This window comes from Chiloscyllium punctatum, chromosome 47 (genome assembly GCF_047496795.1).
Source record: "Chiloscyllium punctatum isolate Juve2018m chromosome 47, sChiPun1.3, whole genome shotgun sequence".
Lineage (NCBI taxonomy): Eukaryota > Metazoa > Chordata > Chondrichthyes > Orectolobiformes > Hemiscylliidae > Chiloscyllium > Chiloscyllium punctatum.
The window spans coordinates 19,744,506-19,765,612 of NC_092785.1; positions in this window are offsets into that span (position 1 = coordinate 19,744,506).

A 21,107-nucleotide genomic window follows, 5' to 3' on the forward strand; every position below is an offset into this window, starting at 1 on the left:
ACTTTCAACAGATGAGAAATAGGCAGAGACTCATCAAATTGTTTTGCCAGTGTTGGATTGAAAGGAGGCGCTGCGAATGGTGCATGTGGTACAACTTGGAGGCCATTTAGGGGTGAGGAAAACACAGGTTAAAATACAAAGACGTTTTTACTGCCCGCGACTATGCAAAGACGTATTGAATTTTGCCTGACATGCCATACATGTCAGCTAATCGGAAAATCACAGACAGTAATAAAACCTTCACCTTTCATACCTATTCCAGCACTTGAGGAGCATTTCACAAGGGTCTGATTGATTGTGTAGGCCCCTACCGCAAACAAGAAGTGGGAGTAAGTATTTATTAATGGATGTGTCGAAGACATTTCCAGAGGCAATCCTATCACACAACATCACAGCTAAAAGAATTGTGGAAGAATTACTTAAACTTTTACGAGATACGGACTGCCAATAGAGATTCAGTAAGATCAAAAATCAAACTTCTTATACAAACTATTCAAAGATTTTATGGATAACTTGGGAATAAAGCAATTCAAATCTACTCCATATCATCTTAAAACATAAGGAGCGCAAGAGGGATAGCATTGAATAAGAAAGACTATGATGCAGTGGCTTAAGGTCAGAATTATGAAGATGATTGGGATAAGGGAGTTCCGTTCATTCTTTTTGCGATCAGAGATGCACCGCATGAATCGATCAAATCCAGTACTTGTGAATTAATTTTTGATTGTGAAGTAATACGACTATTAAAATTGATTAAGGAAAAATCAATAAATCAGAATTCAGAGACCACTCATTTGGACTATATGTCAAATTGTGGAGAAGAATTAAATGGAGCTGGAGAGTTGGCTAGACTGCATTTAAAACTATCACAGCATGTAATGAAACAAGAAGCGGTTAAGAAGTCACAAACTTGCAATTTTTCACTTGGGATAAGGTATTTGGTGTTACTTCCAGTAACATGTGAGCCTTTAAAAGCAAGGTTTAGTGGACGGTATCAATTCGAGAGGAAATGGAGTGAGGTGAAATAAGGACTCCAGAAAGGAGGAAATCTCACAGAGTGTGTCGTGTGAATATGTTCAAAAGGTATTTTGATAGGGAAGGAAAGCAAGAGGAGAAGATGTTAATGATTATAGCACAGAAGGAAAGACCACGTTTAGAGGATTCTGAATTAGACATTTCTCAAATCAAATTGGACAATGAAGTAGTCGTTTGAAATAGGGATAAGTTATTGAGTTACCTTCCACAAAAAATCTAAACGACCTGACAAAGGTTTTACTCTCACATGTGGAGATATACAGAAATAAACTGGGAAGTACTATCCTAATTGTGTATGACGAAGATATGGGCCATGCTGTTCCTATTAAGTGACATCCTTAAGCCTCACAGCTTGGCACAGGTTCAGAAGAAGATAGAGCGCATGCTCAAAGATGTCATAATCAAAGTTAAAATGATGGAGCCCACCCATAGTCATGGTACCCAATGAGTGGGCTATTGCAAAGTCAACGTTGTTACAAAACTGATGCATATCCAATTCCACGATTGGAGGATTGTGTCAAAAAGTCGGATAAGCAACTTATATTTCTAAAGTGGACTTGTTCAGAGGCTAATGGCAAGTATCTCTGTCAGAGAAAGAAAAAACGCATTTTTTGCTTTCATAACGCCTAATGGACTATATCAGTTCAAAGTAGTGCCATTTGAGATGAAAAAAACTCTCCAGCCACATTTCAGAGACTGACTAATAAGGTCATTGCCGGATTAACCAACTGTGTTCTGTACATTGATGACCAGATGACATTGATTTTTAGTCACTCCCGGAAGGAACATTTCCACCATTTATTGCACTTGTTCGATGAACTTCGGGTGGCAGGCTTGGTGGTAAACCTAGGTAAAAGTGAATTTGCAAAAGCTGAAGTCATCTTCCTGAACCATGTTATTTATGTTGGAGAAATGGCCCCGTGGGATGCGAAAACGGAAGAAATTGGAGAAATTCCCACACCGTCAACAAAAAAAGCAGTACAATGGTTTTTAGGGTTGAGTGGATTTTATCAAATACTTGTGCCAAACTTAAGCAGTGTGGTTGCTTCCCTCAACGAATTGCTAAAAAAGACAAAAGGTTTCAGTGGACGACGGACTGTGAAAAGGCATTTGACAGCCTAAAATCTGTGTTAGCTACTGCCCCAGCATTAGACACATGGAATTACACGATGCCTTTCAAGGCATCTATCGATTCCACTGATGTGGTTATCAGTGTGGCGCTCCTGTCGGGGGATGATGAGGGAACAGAATGACCCATAGGGTATTTTTCCAGGAAATCGTGCGTTCATCAATAGAAATATTTCATGGTGGAAAAATAGACTTTCAGCTTGGTGTTGGCTCGACAACATTTCATTGTTTATATTACCAGCAATGTATCTGAACAATTGTCCACATTGATCACAACCCATTGACATTTGTGGAAAAAAAAATGACAAAAGTGCCAGATTGTTTCGATAGAGCTTGTTGCTGCAACCATTTAATTTGACAATTGTGCATTTGGCAGTTCACGAAAATGTAATTGTTGATGGATATCTAGATTCTAATGGGATATGAAGCCATTCGTTGGTGGGTGTACCGCGGCCTGAATTTGCTTGGCGTTCTGCATGTTTGCATGTTTATAGTTAGCATAATGTATATGTGTGTTTAGAATCTTTACCGGGTTTTGAAGGGTTAAAAAGGAAGCCATCTTTTTGTATTGATGGTTCTTTTTTTTTAAGGGGCGACGTGTCACAAAGCTAGCCCCCTTCTTTTCTGAAAGCTGTTCCTTGGCTCAAGGAGACTTTTTCCTTGATTGTTTTTAAGAAGGGTAATAAATTGGGCTGTGCTCTGATGAAAAGGAATTTGACAGACCTTTTGTTTCTATGTAAACATGAGATTTCATCCTGAAGTGGGCATGTTGTAGAAGTGGCCTGTAAAAAGAAAGGGGAGTGGTCAGCACTCTAGCCGAGCTGAGCAGTTTTAGTTCAGTCTTGAACTGGTTGGAAGTTCAACAGGGAGCTATCTGGAAGATCTCTTCCTCTTTCTGCCCTTCAACTTCAACTTGAAAGTATGTGTTCCATTTACACTGGGTTTTAAAGGCTGTGTACATTCAGATCAACATAACTTAGAATAGCTGGATAGGTTGAGTTCTGTAGGATTTCTTTGTTCTTTTATTCATGCTTCGTTGCGTCACTTTGTGTATTTTTCTTTGCCTGCTTTGAAATCGAGTAGTCAACCTAGCAGACTTAACCTTGGTAATTTTCATTGTGCACTTACCAAAACAAATTGCAGAGTTATAGTCTGATCTGCCTGTTTCAGAATGTTTTGAGTGGTCTCCCTTCGTCCATAATACTTGCTAAGCATTGTAACTGTTCCAAACTCGCTGTAGATGGAATCTCCAGGGTGTGCAAACTCTGGATAACATAGATCAGTTCTATTATCACTTCATGCATAGTGGGACTCTTTCACTGTCACAAGTCCAGCAGCAAGTACAACGGCTTACCAGCTCTAATCCTGAAGAAAATATTTCCAGCTTGGACGAGGTTTTGTTTTGTTTTTAGTGTGGCCTAACTTGGAGTCCATCTGCTCGGTATAAGGTGGTCAACGATGGGAGAGCATTGGATGTTGTCTGCATGGAATTTAGTCAGGATTTCGGCAAGGTCTGTCATGCTATGCTCATCCCGAAGAATAAGATGCATTGGAGCCACCTGATTTGGCCGTGTGGTTTCAGAATTGTTTTTTTTTTCCTGAGAAGTGGATGATCCAGTGTTGGACTGGGATCATTTTGAACCCTTTCCCATAAAAGGTCGAGGGTAGAGGTGGAAAGGTATTTTTCAGTTTGGAGGTCTGTAACTAGTGGTGTTCCGCAGGGATCCATACAGGGACCACTGCTGTTTGCAATATATATAAATGAGTTGATTGAAAATGTAGATGGGTGGGTTAGTATGTTTGCAGACGGTTCAAAGATCAATGGAGTTGCACATAGTGTGGAAGGATACAGCGGGACATAGATCAGTTGCAGATATAGGCCAAGTAATGGCAGATGGAGTTTAATCCGGGTAAGTGTGAGCTGCTGCACTTTGAGTGATCAAATGTTAAGGAAAAGTATATAGTTAATAGCAGGAGCCTGAACAACACTGATGTACAGAGTGATCTTGAGGTTCAACTCCATGACTCCCTGCAAGTAGCCATGCAAGTCGATAGGTTTGTAAAGAAGGTGTATGGTATGCTTACCTTTATTGATTAGGGAGTTGCGTGTAAGAGTCAGAATGTTATGATATAGAGTCCTATAGTCTTTGACTCCGACAGCACAGAGACATTTCCTTCGAGACTGGTCCATGCTGATCAAAATGTCCATCCACGATAACCCCATTTCCCTGCACTTGGCCCATATTATTCTAAACTTTTCCTATCAATGTATTTGTTCAAATACTTTTCAAATGATGTTAATGCAGCCATCTCAACTCATCCTTTGGAAGCTCATTCGTATTGGAAAATTCCTCTGTGTAAAAAAAAAGCTTCCCCTCAAGGTCCCTTTTTATTCTTTCGCCTCTAGCCTTATACTGATGCCCTCCAATGCTCGATTCCCTAACGCTGGTATAAAGACTGAGTGCATTCACACTGTCCATGCCTCTCATGATTTTATAAACATTTTTTTGAGATTCTCTATATTGCTGCACTATCAAGGTTCCGTTAACCACATTTATTATATTTCACTTAATTATGGCTGCCACTTTACAGGAAGGATGTGGAAGCTTTGGAGAGGGTGCAGAAGAGATTTACCAGGATGCTGCCTGGATTAGAGGGCATGATCTATAAGGAGGTGTCAGAGAATTTCAGGTGTTTTTGGATATGTAAGGAATGGAGGGATATGGAACAAGGAAAGGTAAAAGGGACTGATTAGGTTTGGGGCTATGTTCAACACAGTATTGTTTTCCGAAGTGCCCGTTCCTGTGCTGCACAGTGCTATGCTCAATGTCCAGATTGATGCTGTGCAATTGTCTTCACTGAAGTGGTGTGCTCGAAGCTCACTCAGCCTGGTGAGTTTGTCCAATTTCATCGCCCTACCCTGTAACTCATAAACTTCACTTGCTGCATTTCCTGATGATAGAGAGAATTGAAATGTCTGTTTGGCTCCAGTTGGGCTTCAGTTCGTAGGCTATCTTGTATGCTTACATCATTAATGTTGCTCTCGTTGTCAGTGAAATAACCCCACGAAGGCTGATATCCCGTCACTACGTACCCTTTTATTTCCACAGGTGTAGTACATGGCAATGACTCAAATAGCTCAGAGCCATCTCCGAGAGTTAATAGAGCCACTGACACTCTTCTGTATATCTGTCAGCCAGGGTTCTCTGATTGGATCAAGTAAACAGCCCCAATCATGGAACATAATGTCCGTACTACCCACATTCTAGTTGATATTCAAACACCTCACCAGTCAGCACCCTACACGCCTGGCACCTTGACACCCTAACCACCTTGCACCCTATTAACCTGGTGCCCTACGTCATGACCAATCTGCCATCTTACTCTTACATCACTTTAATCAGAGAAGAGCCAAATTAACAATTGGTGTGATATTCCCACTCACTGGAATACCCATCCCATTATTTTGTTGTTTTAAAATGCGATAATTTAGGAAAAGGAACGTATCAATCTGGTACACAATAGTTTTATTTCAAACTGTGGTGCATTGTTCTGTCTTTCGTAAACATTTAAATACTAATCTTCTAACTTTTTACTTTATTTCACCTTTTTGTTATTATTAATGCTCAGACAAACTGGAATATTTGAAATTGTACCATTGTTCTACTTTGTACATCAGATTTTATACCAATCTACCTTTGTACCGAAGATGCTACCAAAAGAAATAGTGACATTACCCACTATTCACACTACCAATGTACTTCTATACTTGAGTACATATGACAATAAAGTCCAATCCGAATTTTCAAGATATTAGCAACATTTTATTCTTAAAACTAGATTCCCGGCATCATAATCCTCAGAGAAAAGTCGTTATTTTGTTACTTGTTCAGATTACTGCAACTAATCTAATTAGTGACTCAACACGATTTATTTTCTCACTGGACATTTCGCTTCCAAATAAAATGAGACTGTGTTGACAACAGGATTGTATTTCAGTGGGCATTGACTCCACAGGAATTGACAGCCCTGACTGGGACAGAATGAAATACTCAGCAATCTTACAGATAGCACGCATTTACTACCCAATACTTGCAGCGGTTGGTATTATTGGTAAGTCCTTAAATCCAGTTATGTTTGTGTTAATCCTGTTTAACTTGACTTCCTCATTCTTTATTGGAATTTTACATTCTTTGCATGACTTCGGTTATTTCCACACTGTGTATCCCTATTGATTTCGCCAGTAGTTCAGTTGCATTGTTGTTTCCTTTCGTCTGCTGAAGCAGGTTTAGTTATATTTATTTACAGAGCATTTAGTTCCAATACAGAACAGGCTCAGTCAGCATTTATTCCCTGTCCAGATTTCCACTTCAGAACATGGTGGTGAGCTTCCTTCTTAAACCACTGTCGACCGTTTGGTGTAAGAGCACCTGCAAAAAGTCATAAAGAATGGAAACAACCACTTCGGTCCAACTCTTCTAAGCTGACCAGTTTTCCTAAACTGAACTAGTTCCATTTCTTCGTATTTGGCCCATATCCCCCTCAACCTTTCCTATCGATGGAGTTGTCAAAATACCTTTTAACTAATCCAGCAACGCTGAAGGAACAGTGATGTGTTTCCAAGCCAGGAACGTAAGTGGCTTGAAGGGAACTTGCAAATGATGTCATTCCAATCTACCTACACCTTCTAGGCAGTACCAGTTAGAAAGGGGAGAGAGACCGCTCCGAGGAACCTAGATGAGCTGCTGAAATATGTCTTGCATATGGTACACCCTGCTGTCACTGACGGCACTGGTGTTATAAACTAAAGATTTGTGGATGTAGTGGCGATTACGTGGGCTGATATATCCTGGACTGAAAAAGTGTTGCTGGAAAAGCGCAGCAGGTCAGGCAGCATCCAAGGATCAGGAGAATCGACGTTTTGGGCATTAGCCCTTCTTCAGGGCTCATGCCCGAAAAGTCGATTCTCCTGTTCCTTGGATGCTGCCTGACCTGCTGCGCTTTTCCAGCAACACATTTTCAGCTCTGATCTCCAGCATCTGCTGTCCTCACTTTCTCCTGATATATCCTGGAATACACGCAAACCACAGCGCAAGCCAGATATCTTTAATAAACAAAGACAATGCAACTCAATCTCAAGAGATCTGCCATTTCCTTTGTATGGACAAATAAAGGTTAAAGGGTCCCCAGCTGTGAGCGTGCCTGTTCATTCTATCTAAGTGTGTGTGTCTATACAGGGTCCCCAGCTGTGAGCGTGCCTGTTCCTTCTATCTAAGTGTGAGTGTCTATACAGGTTCCCCAGCTGTGAGCGTGCCTGTTCCTTCTATCTAAGTGTGAGTGTCCATACAGGGTCCCCAGCTGTGAGGTTTTGAGACTGGTATGAGTTTTCTTCAGAATTTCCCAACTTCTCACTTGTCGTTGTAGCCATACCCATCCCGGCCAGTGGGGAGTTCGCTCACACTCCTGACTTGTGCATTGTAAATGGTGGTCAGGATTTGGGGAGTCAGGAGGTGAGTTTTTTGCAGCAAGATTCCTAGCCTCTGACCTACTCTTGTAGCAACAATACTTATTTGCCTAAGCCATAGGTGCAGTAGCAATCACCAGGATGTTGATTGTGGTGGATTGCATGATGACAATGTCATTGAATATCAAAGGGCAGTGTTTAGAATCTCTTTTGTTAGAGATGGTGCTTGTCTGACACTTGTGGTGATCAAATGTTGTTTACTACTTGCCCATAAGATCATAAGAAATTAAGGTATAGGATGGGAATTAAGTCCAACAAATCTGCCCTACCATTCAATCGAAGCTGACATGTTTCCTGACCACATTCTTCTACTTTCTTCCTGTATCTCTTGATCCCTTCACTCATCAAGAAACCATCTTTGTCTTTAAAAAAAACACTCAGTGACTTGTACTCCACCGCAGCTCTATGCCAATGACTTCTACAGATTCACCATCCTCTCACTGAAGAAATTCCTCTTCGTCTCAGTTCTTTTTGGTCATCCCTTCACGTTGAGGGTATGCCTCAGGGCCTGATGTGTTCTCTTAATGAAACATTTTCTCTACTTCCACTCTATCCAGGTCTCTCAGTGTTTTGTTAGTTTCAATCAGATTCCCCTTTTTATTTATAAACTCTATCGTGTACAGAATCAGAGACCACAACCGCTTCTCTTATGACAAGCCCTTCACCCCGTCTGAGCCCCCTTCAATTCTAAGGCTTCCTTCCTTAGACACGGGGATCAAAACCACTCACCATATCTTGAGCAATGTGTTAAATATCTGTTAATGTGTACATGGAACTAATGAATACATGCGATTTTCACTTTCTTCACACGTGGCAGTTAGTTACATGTTCCACATAGTTCATGAAAAGTTTTTTTCGCGTGATGATTGCGATAATGTTCATGTATTTGTTAGCATTGAAAGATATATTTTCTGATTCATGTTGATCAAGTGGTCCTATTTCAATATTTTTGTTGTTTGACTGTTTTTCAAAGGACAATGATTGGCAGAAAATATAAAACATTCCCTTACATGATCATACACAGCAAAACAAAAGCTTCAATTCCAAACCATCAGATTAGCAGACCTGTGTTCTGCCCATAAATGGCTGTTGCCAATTGGGTCTGTGTGTTGTAAGTTTGAATAAATAATTGCACAACATATTGCCTGGGATGAGTTAATCTGTCCTTCTACAATCTGACTGTTACATTTTCAAAATGGTGAGTTGCATTGGTTCCCTGGGAGATGCCTAGCAGCATCCAATGTTGTTGTTCCGGTGCTATCAACTCCTACCTGTGGACCAGGGAGTTCCAGGATCAAGGCCCTCCTATTCCAGAGATATATCTTGACATTGCTGAACAGCTTGCTTTGGAAAAATTATTGATGCTTTTAAATCTATAGCACTGTCTATAAAGGGAAGTCAATCAAATCAGTCTTGCTGCATTTGTTTGAATTTTCCTTCCAACTTTGTTTTGCGTGGCATTGAGTTGAATATGTTTTTTTTCTGCCTGGAATACAGATAGAGTTCATTTGTGCAATTCAATATCGTCCCGTTTTCAAAGAGACATATCATTGTCAAGATGGTCCAGCAGGATGGCAGATTCCGTTGGAATGAATATTGTTTTCCATCAGGTCTGTCATTTCATCACTTTCATCTCCCTGACCCCGCGTGCAAACAGTTCATAGAATCCTTACAATGCGGAATCAGGCCATTCGGCCCATCAAGTCCCCACCAATCTTCCTAAGCGTACCCAAGCCAGACCTACCGAACCCTCACATTATTCCCATAACTTTACATTTCCCATTGATAAACCAGCTCGCCTGCACATTTCAAGTTGCTATGGGACAACTTACCTGTACATATTTGCACTGTGTGAGTAAATGGGATCATCTGAAGGAAATCCAGGCAGACACTGTAGAATGTGAAAACACCAAAATGAGGGTGCCCTTATAGAGGTTTATAAAATAATGGAAGTCACAGATAAGGTGAAAAACAAAGGTGTTTTTCGTAAGTTGGGGGAATTCAAAACTAGGGCCCATAATTTTAAAGGGAAACAAGAAATATTTAAAAAATACCTGAGGGGCAGGTTTTTCACACGGGTGGGGGGGGGGGGGGTGGTCATACGTGGAGTGAACCACGAGAGAAAATGGTCGGTGCAGGTCCCGTTGCAATATTTAAAAGATGTTTGGATAGGTACAGGATTAGAAAATGTCTAGAGGAAACTGGGCCAAAAGCAGGGAAATGGGACTACCTTAGTTCGGGAAATGTGGTTGGCATGGTTGAGTTGGATCGAAGGCTCTGTTTCTGAGCTGCATGACTCGACAACTCGACGATTGAAAAGGCAGGTGAAACTTATGTTTCGCAGCAGGAAACAGTTTAATTAATATTACAAATTGGATCCTGGGCACGTGTATCAGGAAACAGAAACGAGCCTCTATAGATGAGAGATAGAGTACATCCCCAATATTCTATCACTTTATCACTGAAGCTAAGTGTACAGATGCAGTCTTCTTGTGACTTAAAACGATTCCAAATTCAATTGGATCCCATGTCCATGACCTATGTTATCCTCATAGTCCATAAGTTAAAAAAGTAAGTGAATGCACCAGCAGTTATTTCTTACTTCAGAATCTCAGTGCCGCTCAGCATAAGCTCGCTCCAAAATCTGTACCTTAATAAGATACTTTTGCCTCAATAAGGCAAATGTCAGGGAATTGCTTCTTTCACTAATTCCTTGCAACAAAGTGATCATTCTTCAGTTGTGATCAATTGCATATTTGCATCGCAGCTACAGGGGCTATCCTTGGCTGAAACTAACACAAGATTGAAATAACTCCACAGAGATCGTTATCCCAACAGGAAGTCCTCCTTTAGTTACACGTACATCAGACATTGCACTGTTGCGGCTTCATCAGAGTCAGCTCTCAAAGTGAACAGAATCCCTGATCCACTTGTTTATATTTGACTGCCAAGGCTTCCTGATCGGACCAATTTTCATTGTAATACATGGAGGAACAGGCAATTTGGCCTGTCGGCCCTGCTCCACCATTCATTAAGGTTATGGCTGATCTATCCCTCATCTCACCTCCGCCTACCTATGTTATCCTCATAATCCTTAATCCCCCTACCATGCAAAAACCCATCCAACTCTAGCTTAAAATATTTAATGAAACGGCCTCTACTGCTGTCTTGGACAGAGAATTCCATAGATTCACTACTCTTTGAGAAATGGAGTTCCTCCTCATCTCTGTCCTAAATCTATTCCTCGAATCTTGAGGCAATATCCCCTCGTCCGAGTCTGAACAACAGTGAAAACAGCTTGACTGCCTGCAGCTTATCTATCTTTTTCATAGATTTATATGCTTCAACAAGATTCCCTTCTGATTCTTCTAAACTCTAGCGAGTACAGTCTCAGGCGAGTCTACCTCCCCTCTATAGGGTAACCCCTTATTTCTGGAATCAACCTGTTAAACCTTGTCTGCATCACCTCCAAAGCTCATACATCCTTCCTCAAATAAAGAGACCAGAACTGCGCACAATGTTCCTGTTGTGGCCTCACCAACACCTTATACAATTGCTACAGAACCTCCCTGCTCTTCAATGAAATAGTTCAAGCAATGAAATCCAATATTCCATTTGTATTCCTGATTAACTGTTGCACCTCCAAATCAACGTTCTGCGATTCATTTAGGACCACTCTTAAGTGGGGATAGCAACGCCAATCAGGGAACTCATACTCTGTGAGGTCCACCTTGCTCCCATCGCTACAAAGATGACCGTGGTTTTCAGCTAACATAAAAATAACTTGCTTAATCTAGTATAAAGTAACGCATGAGTGAGGACGATTGTGGCTTTGTATACAGAATATAAACAAGGTAACAGATTAAAATAATGCACAAATGATCCTGTTGCAGACATGCAGCTGCAGTTGTTGATGCAGAACTCATTGGGTAAGGACATCTTTGAGGATGCTTATTGAAGACTTTCATAGCCAACTGCTATAAAGACTGAGACCCATCACAAATAGAATGACTTTGTTTAAGATTTCTAGAGACTGATAGTTATAGATTTTGCATTAGCTACAGAGCTTGAATATAAATAGTTTCTTTTTAGAAAATTTAACAAGCATTGAAAAGGTTTAACTAAAAATCGTCTGGACAGTCAGGGTGGGCCCTCACACTGTTGGCAGGGAGGATTATATTGCAGGTGCGGACGTCAGCAGTAATGGAATGTGATTATATACAGCATGTATTGTGAAAGCTCCAAGGATAGACATTACAGCATATGGGAAACATCATGAGATCATAGAAGACCAAGAGTTGTATATAAGTATGTCCATCGCTGACCACACGGTCATATATCCAATTGGATTGGTAAGTAACTAATAATATGACTGGTCTGTAATTGTTAAGTTAGGATAAAATAAATGTATAAACGTTTATGACTTTACTTCGTTCCAGTGAAGAAGCTTATTGGAATCCCAGAGGGTCTCCTCCCACAGGTATAACATTAATAAACTCTTTGATGTTGAATGATTTGGTTAATCACTCTGCCCTAGCTGTTCATATCACTCCATAAAATGGAACCTTTCAGACACAACTGGTGTCAATACAAATGAACATATTCAAACTGAATTTTGAATTCCGACTAGTCTTTTCTTTTCATTTATATGTGGGATGTGATCTGGCTAACCAGTACGTATTGTCAAACTCGAGTTGCCCCTTGAGACGAAAGCGGCACTGTTTAGAATATTTGCAGACTGCCTGCTGTGGGGTGACACACATTGCCCTAAGGGAGGGTGCTCCATGACTGTGACCAGCGAGTAAAAATGAAGGCGGTGTATACATAAGCAGCAAATCAGGACGGCACAAAGTGGCCTTGAGATTGCGTTGGCAAAAAGGTGAAGGAGAATCCAAATTTTTTAAAAAACATACATTAAGGCAAAAGGGTAACTAGGGAGAGAATAGGGCTCCTCAAAGATCAGCAAGACAGCCTTTGCTTGGAGACCGCAGGAGATGGGAGAGATTTGAAATGATTACTTTGCAACAGTGTTTAATGTGGAGAATGAAATGGACGATATAGAATGCGGGGAAATAGATGCTGGTATCTTGAAAAATGTCCATCTCGCAAAGGAGACATTACTGCATGTCTTGAAACACATAAAATGGATAAATCCACACGGACCTCATTCAGTGTATCCTATCCTTCTGTGTTGAAGCGAAAGAAATTATTTTTTGGGACCTTTGGCGAGATATTTGTATCATCAATAGTCTCAGGAGACGTGTTGGTAGAGTGGAGCTTGGCTAACGTGTTGCTGCTATTCAAGAAAGGTAGTCAGGAAAAAACTGGGATCTATGGACGAGTGAGCCTGTGGTGGTCAGGTTGCTGGAGGGAATCTTGAGGCACAAGATTTATATGTATTTGGAAAGGCAAGGACTGATTAAGGATAGTCAGCATGGCTTTGCACGTGAGAAATCCTGTCTCACAAATTTGATTGAGTTTTTGAAGAAGTAGCAAAGACGATTAATGAGGGCAGAGCGGTAGATGTGATTTATATGGACTTCAGTAAGGCGTTCGACAAGGTTCCTCAATGGAGCGTGTTAAACAAGGTTAAATCTTATGGAATATAGGGAGAACTAGCCATTTGTATACAGAACTGGCTCGAAGGTAGAAGATGAAGGATGGTGGTGGAGGGTTGCTTTTCAGGCTGAAGGCCTGTGAACAATGGTATGCCATAAGAATTTCTGCTGGGTACATTGCTTTTCATATAAATGATTTTGATGTGAACATAGGAGGGACAGTTGGTAAGTTTGTAGATGACACCAAAATTTAGGTGTAGTGGACAGTGAAGATTATCTCAGATTACAATGGGACATTGATCAGATCGGCCAATGAGCTGAAGAGTTGCAGGTGGAGTTTAATTGGATAAATGGGAGCAGCTGCATTTTGGAAAAGTAAATCAGAGCATGACTTATGCACTTCATAGTCAGATCCTGGGCAGTGTTGCTAAACAAAGAAACCTTAGAGTGCAGGTTGATAGTTTCTTGAAAGTAGATTTGCAGTTATCTAGAATAGTGAAGAAGGCATTTTGTATGTTTTCCTTTACTTGTGAGAACATTGATGTGGGAGTTGGGAGGTCATGTTGCGATTACAGAAGATTGGTTCGGCCACTTTTGGAATATTCCTTGCAAGTCTGGTCTTCCACCTACCGGAAGGATGTAGTGAAACTTGAAAGGGTTCAGAATGATTTACAAGAATGTTGCCAGGGTTGCAGGATTTGAGCAATAGAGAGAGAGAGAGACTGAATAGGCTGATCAGCTGTGTCTGCTTTCCCTGGAGCTTCGATGGCTGAGCAGTGACATTATAGAGGTTTATAAAATCATGAGTGGCATGGATAGGATAAATAGACAAAGTTTTATTTTTCCCTGGCATGAGCGTGTCAAGAACTAAAGGGCAGAGTGTTAGGATGAGAGGGGGAACATTTAAAACGGACCTAAGTGGCAACTTTTTCACACAGAGTGATTTGTGTGTACAGAATGAGCTGCCAGAAGTATTGGTGGAGGCTAGTACAATTACCGCATTTAAAAGGCTGATATGAAGGGTTTCGAAAGATATTGGCCAAGTGCTGGCAAATGGGACTAGGTAAGGTGAGGATATCTGGTCGGCATGGGCAAGTTTGACTGCAGAGTTTGTTTCCATGCTGGAAATCTCTACGACTCTATGACAGCGGTGGAATGGTTATGTATTTCTAAGTCAGGATGTGAGTGGCTTGGAGGGTAAGAAAACTGCACAAAAGCCAATTCACCCTTTCTTTACAGAAGGACAGTCTGCAGACTCTGAGCAACTATTTCAGAGCCATTCCTTTAGCGAGGACACTCTGATACTCCTGTTTATCTCGGTCAGTCAGGGCTCACTAAAAGGCCCAGATTAACAGCCCCAATCAGGGGACTCATAGTCAATGTGATCCAGCTGGGCCAACCTCATTCCATTCATTACATTGCTCACTCGTCGAAGTTAAGGGACGAAGCCCTGTTGATTTTCTTACATATTCTCCTGGGACATTTTCATGCCAGATCTGGTTCCTTTGACTCTAATACTGACGTGGGCAATGTGCACTGTACAGGGGCATGACTCTTGCGCCCAGAGCATTTTGGGAGTGTTTCTTCCTCTTCTCCAGGTGGTAAAGGTCTGCATCCATCTCAGACTTGGGGGTTTCTTTGATGGTATTTGGAGGGGGAGAACCCACAGTTCCTGAAGACTTTCTGGTTGTTCTGAGGGGTACAGGTATGTATTAATCCTGCCTTGTTTTCAAAGGAGAAGTTTTCATGTGATCGACATATTAGTTCAGGACAGCCTCATTTACCCAATCTTTATAAGTCATGGGAGCTGACATCATACTGACCTCACCTCGTACCCATCCAGGGCCGGTTCTGTGGTTTCGATACCAAACTTCATCCCTTAAGTAAACTATCTCTTTCTCTTAGAGGAGGCATGTGACTGGCAGCGGTGTTCCTGATCATGTTTCAGCCTCCCCCAAGGACCTGGAGTATCAGGTTTAACCTGGTACAGCATCTTCTCCCCAATAGCAACTCTGCTGCAACTATCCCTGTTGTTGTGTGAGGGATGGTCCAATAATCAAACCAGACCCGGGACAGTTTAGTTTCTAGTGAAACTGTTATTTGTTGTTCTTTTTTAAAACGTGCCTTCAATGTTTGGATTGCTCTTTCCACCAGACCATTGGACGATGGATGTTAAGAAGGTGCCTGAGCATGCCGAATGCTTTTCTATGTCAGGAAATATTGGAAATCCCTGCTGGAAAATGGCATCCCATTTTCCATGAATCATGAATGTTGCTCGCAGCTTTTCAATTGTCATCCCTGAGTTTGACAAATTAACTCTTTGCACGTCCAAATACTTTGAATGGGTATCCACAATAGCCAAGAACATTGAGCCCATGCATGGACTAACATGATCGAGGTGTAACCCACTCCAACGTTCAAACTGTCATTCACCCGTAGGTGGGGGAACACTTGGCGGTAATTCTTGCCCTTGTTGGCACTCTGGGCAAAGCTACACCAATGCAACTTTGTTCGCATTCAATCCTAAACCACCAAACATAGAGCTTCATGCCAAAGTTTTCATTTTGGAAACCGATGGATGTCTCTGATAGAGGTCAGATAGTGACTCAGGCCGTCTTTATTCAAACAACCCCTAATAATGAGCTGTCCTTTACTGTGATGTTGGCTTCGTTGGTCCAGAAAGGTCTCACTTCTGATGGTGATGATTTCTCTTTCCCCTTTCACCATCAGCTCTTTTAGTTTTGCCAAGGTGGAAGCTTTTTGTGTGCACTTTCGGATATTACCAGGAGTGACCTGAATGCGTCTAGAAAGTTTAAAATCAGTAAAGACTCTACCAGGGAATGCACAATCAATGGTATATCTGTTAGTGGGAGACGGCATCCACGTTTGTCACTTGGTCTTCTCGACAATTAGATTAGAATCCCTCCAGTACGGAAACAGGCCCTTCGGCCCAATCAACCCTCCAATGAGTAACCCACCCAGACCCTTTTGCCTACTCCAGAATATTGCACCTATCACTTTGGGCAATTGAGCATGGCCCGCACATCTTTGGACTACGAGAGGAAACCGGAGCAATCAGAGGAAACGCACACAGACACAGGGAGAATGTGAATACTTCACACAGACAGTCGTCAAAGGTTGGAATCGAACCCGGGTCCCTGACGCTGCGAGGCAGCCGTGCTTACCAGTGAGCCACTGATCCACCTCACGTTCTTCCAAGTTATAATTGAGAATAAGGGCCACTGCTGAATTTGATCAGATGCTATGGGCGACATGGTCTTTCCTTTTCTTGGGTAACCCCAGCAGGGGTTTGTTGACCTTTATTCTTACAAGTTTACATTTATCAAGGTATTGGTGGAACTTTCTCACACCAAAGATGACCGTCGAACTGTCCTTCTCTATCTGGGCATATTTGCATTTGGTATGAGCCAAAATCCGGGAAGCATATGGTATCGGACATTCTTCACTGTTGGGCCACCAGTGACCCACGACCAACACCAACCCAATATCATACGGGGAAGCATCACGTGTCAGCACCACCACTTGCTTCGGATCATAGTGGGTCAACACACCAGATGATGATAGCTGCTTTTACCTTCCTAAAAGGCTTCTTTTTGGCTACGTGACTAGTTTCAAAACTGACCCTTAGTTAAAAGTAGATGTAAGGGTGCCAAGATGGAGACCACATTACATATGAATTTCCAGTAACAGTTCACCAAACCAAGGAAAGACCTAAAGTCTAGTGCAGATGTTAGAGCCCGAACATGTCTGATTGCCTTCACTTTATCTTCCAGCGGGTGGAATGTGTTTTTTTTGTTACTCTGCAGCCCAGATAGATCACTTGTGGTGCCTGGAACGCACACTATTCCCTTCTAAGGTGTACACCCGCCTTGGAGAAACATTTAAGCACTCTGTTCTACTTCTTTAAGTACTATTTATTGGCTTTCCTGTTATTAGTACTTCATCAACATAAATGGCAGCCTGGGGTTGAACTTGTTTCAGGTGTGAGACACAGGGTGCACGATTCTTTATTCTGTTTCCACCACCAGGAAGAAAGGAAACACCCAGTGGCCAGTGACAAGCAGTGCGCTTCACCTCAAAGGACAATGCTGCGTGACCAAATAGTGAAGGGGAGGACAGGGATTAAATCAAAATAGAGCTGGAGGGGGAAAGAGACATCTGTTTATATCTGTCAACAAGGAACCCTGACTGGTGCAGGATAACAACCCCATCATCATTAAGATTCTCCTGGCTTTCGTTCCAATCACGACAAACACTCAAGATTAGATTACTTTACAGTGTGGAAACAGGCCCTTCAGCCCAACAAGTCCACATCGACCCGCCAAAGCACAACCCACCCAGACCCCTACATTTACCCCTTCACCTAACACTACGGGTGATTTAGCATGGCACATTTTTGGACTGTGGGAGATAACCGGAGCACCTGGAGGAAACCCACGCAGACACGGGGAGAATGTGCAAACTCCACACAGTCAGTTGCCTGAGGCGGGAATTGAACCCGGGTCTCAGGCGCTGTGAGGCAGCAGTGCTAACCACTGTGCCACCGTGCCACCCACAAACTTCAAACTTCAAACTGTCTCCAACAGAACCAATACTTTCTGTTTTAGATTTTCAGTGAAAGCGGTTCCTGGGGTCCTGAAGATGTCGAAGCTGTTTCCCCCCCCTCTCTTAGTTGCATCACAAAGCTTCGGTTCTCTCATGCTGCTACAATTGCATGTGAGACGGTGTGTTTTATTGAAATTGCCTTTTGCCACACGTGTGTGTAGGGGTATTTATTACATTAGACAAGCTAATAGTTAGTAGTTAAACAATGTATAATTTTGTTAATATTTCTATTAGGTTTAAGTCACTTCAGTTTCCTCTTTCTTTTTTTTTGTATTTCAACTATAGTGTATTTTGCTTTAAATCTGATAGTTTGATCCAGCGACTTCTGTCTAAATGCAACACCTGGCATTTGGCTTTAAAACAGGAGAAAGTTAGGGTCGAAGCTATTGTCTTACATATTTTGCTGCGTTCTGGTCTATCGATCAGAACTATTTCATCAACTTCAGGAGGTGTGCACAAAGGCAAAGCTAAGAGTGAGTTCGCAAAAGCATAAATGACATTCATGGCCCACATTATTGGACATTCAAGGTGACTACCAATGCCAGTGATGATATTGTTGGTGTTCTACTCTTGCAAGAAGAGCACAGGAAGATAGAAAGACATATTGAGTATTTTCACAGAAAATCCATAAATTTCTCAACCACGATTGAGAAGGAGACCTTCAGCTTGGCGTTGGAACATTTGAACAATTATGTTGCAAGAAACATTTCTGAGACAATTGTATGTACTGATCATAACCCGTTAAAGTTTTCTGAAAGTTTTAAGTATTTTTTTTCCAGACTTTAGATGGAGCTTTTTACTACATCCTTTCAACTTGAAAATTGTGGACGAGCCAGGACCAGAAAATATAATGGTGACGTGTTGTCAGAAATTTAATTGAGGAAGGTGTTGGTGGCAGGTAGAAAGTGGACTGAAATAGATTATAGTAGTGAATGGTTGCATGCTCAGAGTCAATGTAATGCACATGTATCACGTACTAACAGTGAAAGACTAAAAGTTTTTAAAAACGAACCCATCTTTCTATGTTGATTTTTTTTCGTTAAAATAATTGCAGTGACAATACAAAGTCTACAAGAGGGGCATTTTATGCATTTTTTAAAGAGAGGTTTTAAGACAGACATAAAGAGCTGTCTAGCGAAAAACCTTAAGGTAAACAGCTTGTGAGGTGTTGGGGGTTTTATTTAATGAAGGAACAATAGAAACAGCCTAAATGGGTGGGGCAATCTCCCATTAAACCAGGATTTCTAGTTTTATTTTTTCAGTAGCATCACTTTTTTGGGGTATTGAAGATGTGGAAGCTGTCTTTCCACCCATTATTACTTATAGATAAATGCTTGGGTTCTCTTCCTGCTTCGAGAATTGCATTGAGACAGTCTGTTATACTGGATTTGCCTTTTTTCAAGGGTGTATTTATGACAAGTTACGATATTAGAACTGTTACTGTTTACTCGTTAAATACTGCATTTTCTGTCAAGTTTTCCAATAGAATTATGTCATTCTTACTTCTTCATTCCTCTGTTGTGATTTAACTATGATACATGAATAAAATGCTTTGCTTCAAATCTGGCAGTTTGACCAAGCAAATTGAATCTGCAAAACAATGCCCGGCATTTGTCTTTAAAACAAGAAAATATTAGAGTCTCGGCTATTTTCTTTATATATTTTGAGGGCAGTTTGGTCTGGTCCATAACACTATTCTGTCAATGTATCACATTTAGAGAGTTCCAGAATGATTCTCATATGTTCCAATGCTTCCCAACCTTCTGCTTCTATGTCCCATGATTGATAATCGTTGCAGACTATCATAAGTGAGAAGGTGTGCGGCCCAAGTAACAGGCCAGTCCAGCAACCAAAAGCTCATAGTTAACTATCTCAGTTCTACTTCAGAAAATAGATATTGTCGTGCCTGCTCATGTATTAAATTCCTGATTGGGCCCATTGTTGCAAAATACCATTACCTTATTACCACTTTAATTTGTGTTTTTCTTTTCTCCATGACCAGTTTAATCAGCATGAAAATTCTATTGAACATTTCCGTGAATCTGTCAGCATGACATATTTGCATTAAAATATTTTATTCATTTTAATTCTAATCCCTCATTGGTTTGTTCATTTATTCAGTTTGCTCAAAGCACGTATTTATGTCATGTTAATTTGCTTGATTCATTAATTCCAACTTTTCACCATGTATGGTGTAGTTTAGTTGCTATATTAAACTGAGGCAATTTGTGTGATTTAGCAGACATAGTAAGCTGATGCTTTTGCTGTGACTCTAACCATGAAGGAGTGTATCTTTCTTTATTTTACTTGCAGTTAACTTGGTGGGAATTGTGATTCTGAATCGAAGCAATTGTGGTCTCTCCAAATGCATCACTCGCTATTTGTTGGCAATGTCTACTGCAGATTTACTTCTCGTCATCCTTAATGTCTTACTGGACAGAATTAACGATCTTTATTTCCCAGTTACGTTCTTATCCATCACTCCTGTGTGTGCCTTGAGAGTTGTTTTCTATGTTGCAGCCCTGGACTGTTCAGTTTGGTTCACAGTTGCTTTCACATTTGATAGATTTGTAGCAGTTTGCTGCCAGAAGCTAAGAGCAAGATATTGCAATACGAGAACTGCGTTAGTGGTTATAGTAATTGTGAGTCTAGTCAGCTGTTTGCTGTCAATTAATTGGTATTTTGTATTTATTCCTTACATTGTTGTTGACAATGTGCCATGGTTTTGCATCACAAAATCAGACTATCATACAGCATTATTTTGGAAAGTGACTGTCTGGATTAATGTTATAATGATACCATTCCTTCCAATTGTATTTATTTTGGTATTCAATGCTCTGACTGTCAAGAATATTATAAGAGCCAACCGCATCCGCTGTCGCCTCCAAATCTACGGAAATGGACAGAACAATATTGATCCAGAGGTGGTCACCCGGAGAAAATCCATCATCTTGCTCTTTGCATTGTCTGCTAATTTTATACTACTGTGGACACCATTTATTGCACGAGTTTTCATCCGGCGAGTAGTAAACCATAATTATAAAGACAAGACCTTGAATGATCCAATATTTGTCTTTCAAGAAATTGGATTCATGCTACGGCTTCTGAGTTCGTGCACCAACACCTGCATATACGCTCTGACACAAACTAAATTCAGGGAGGAGTTAATCAACGGACTAAAATATCCATTTAATCGAATTGTTGAACTGTGCACATCAGCATAAGGTTTGCCCTCT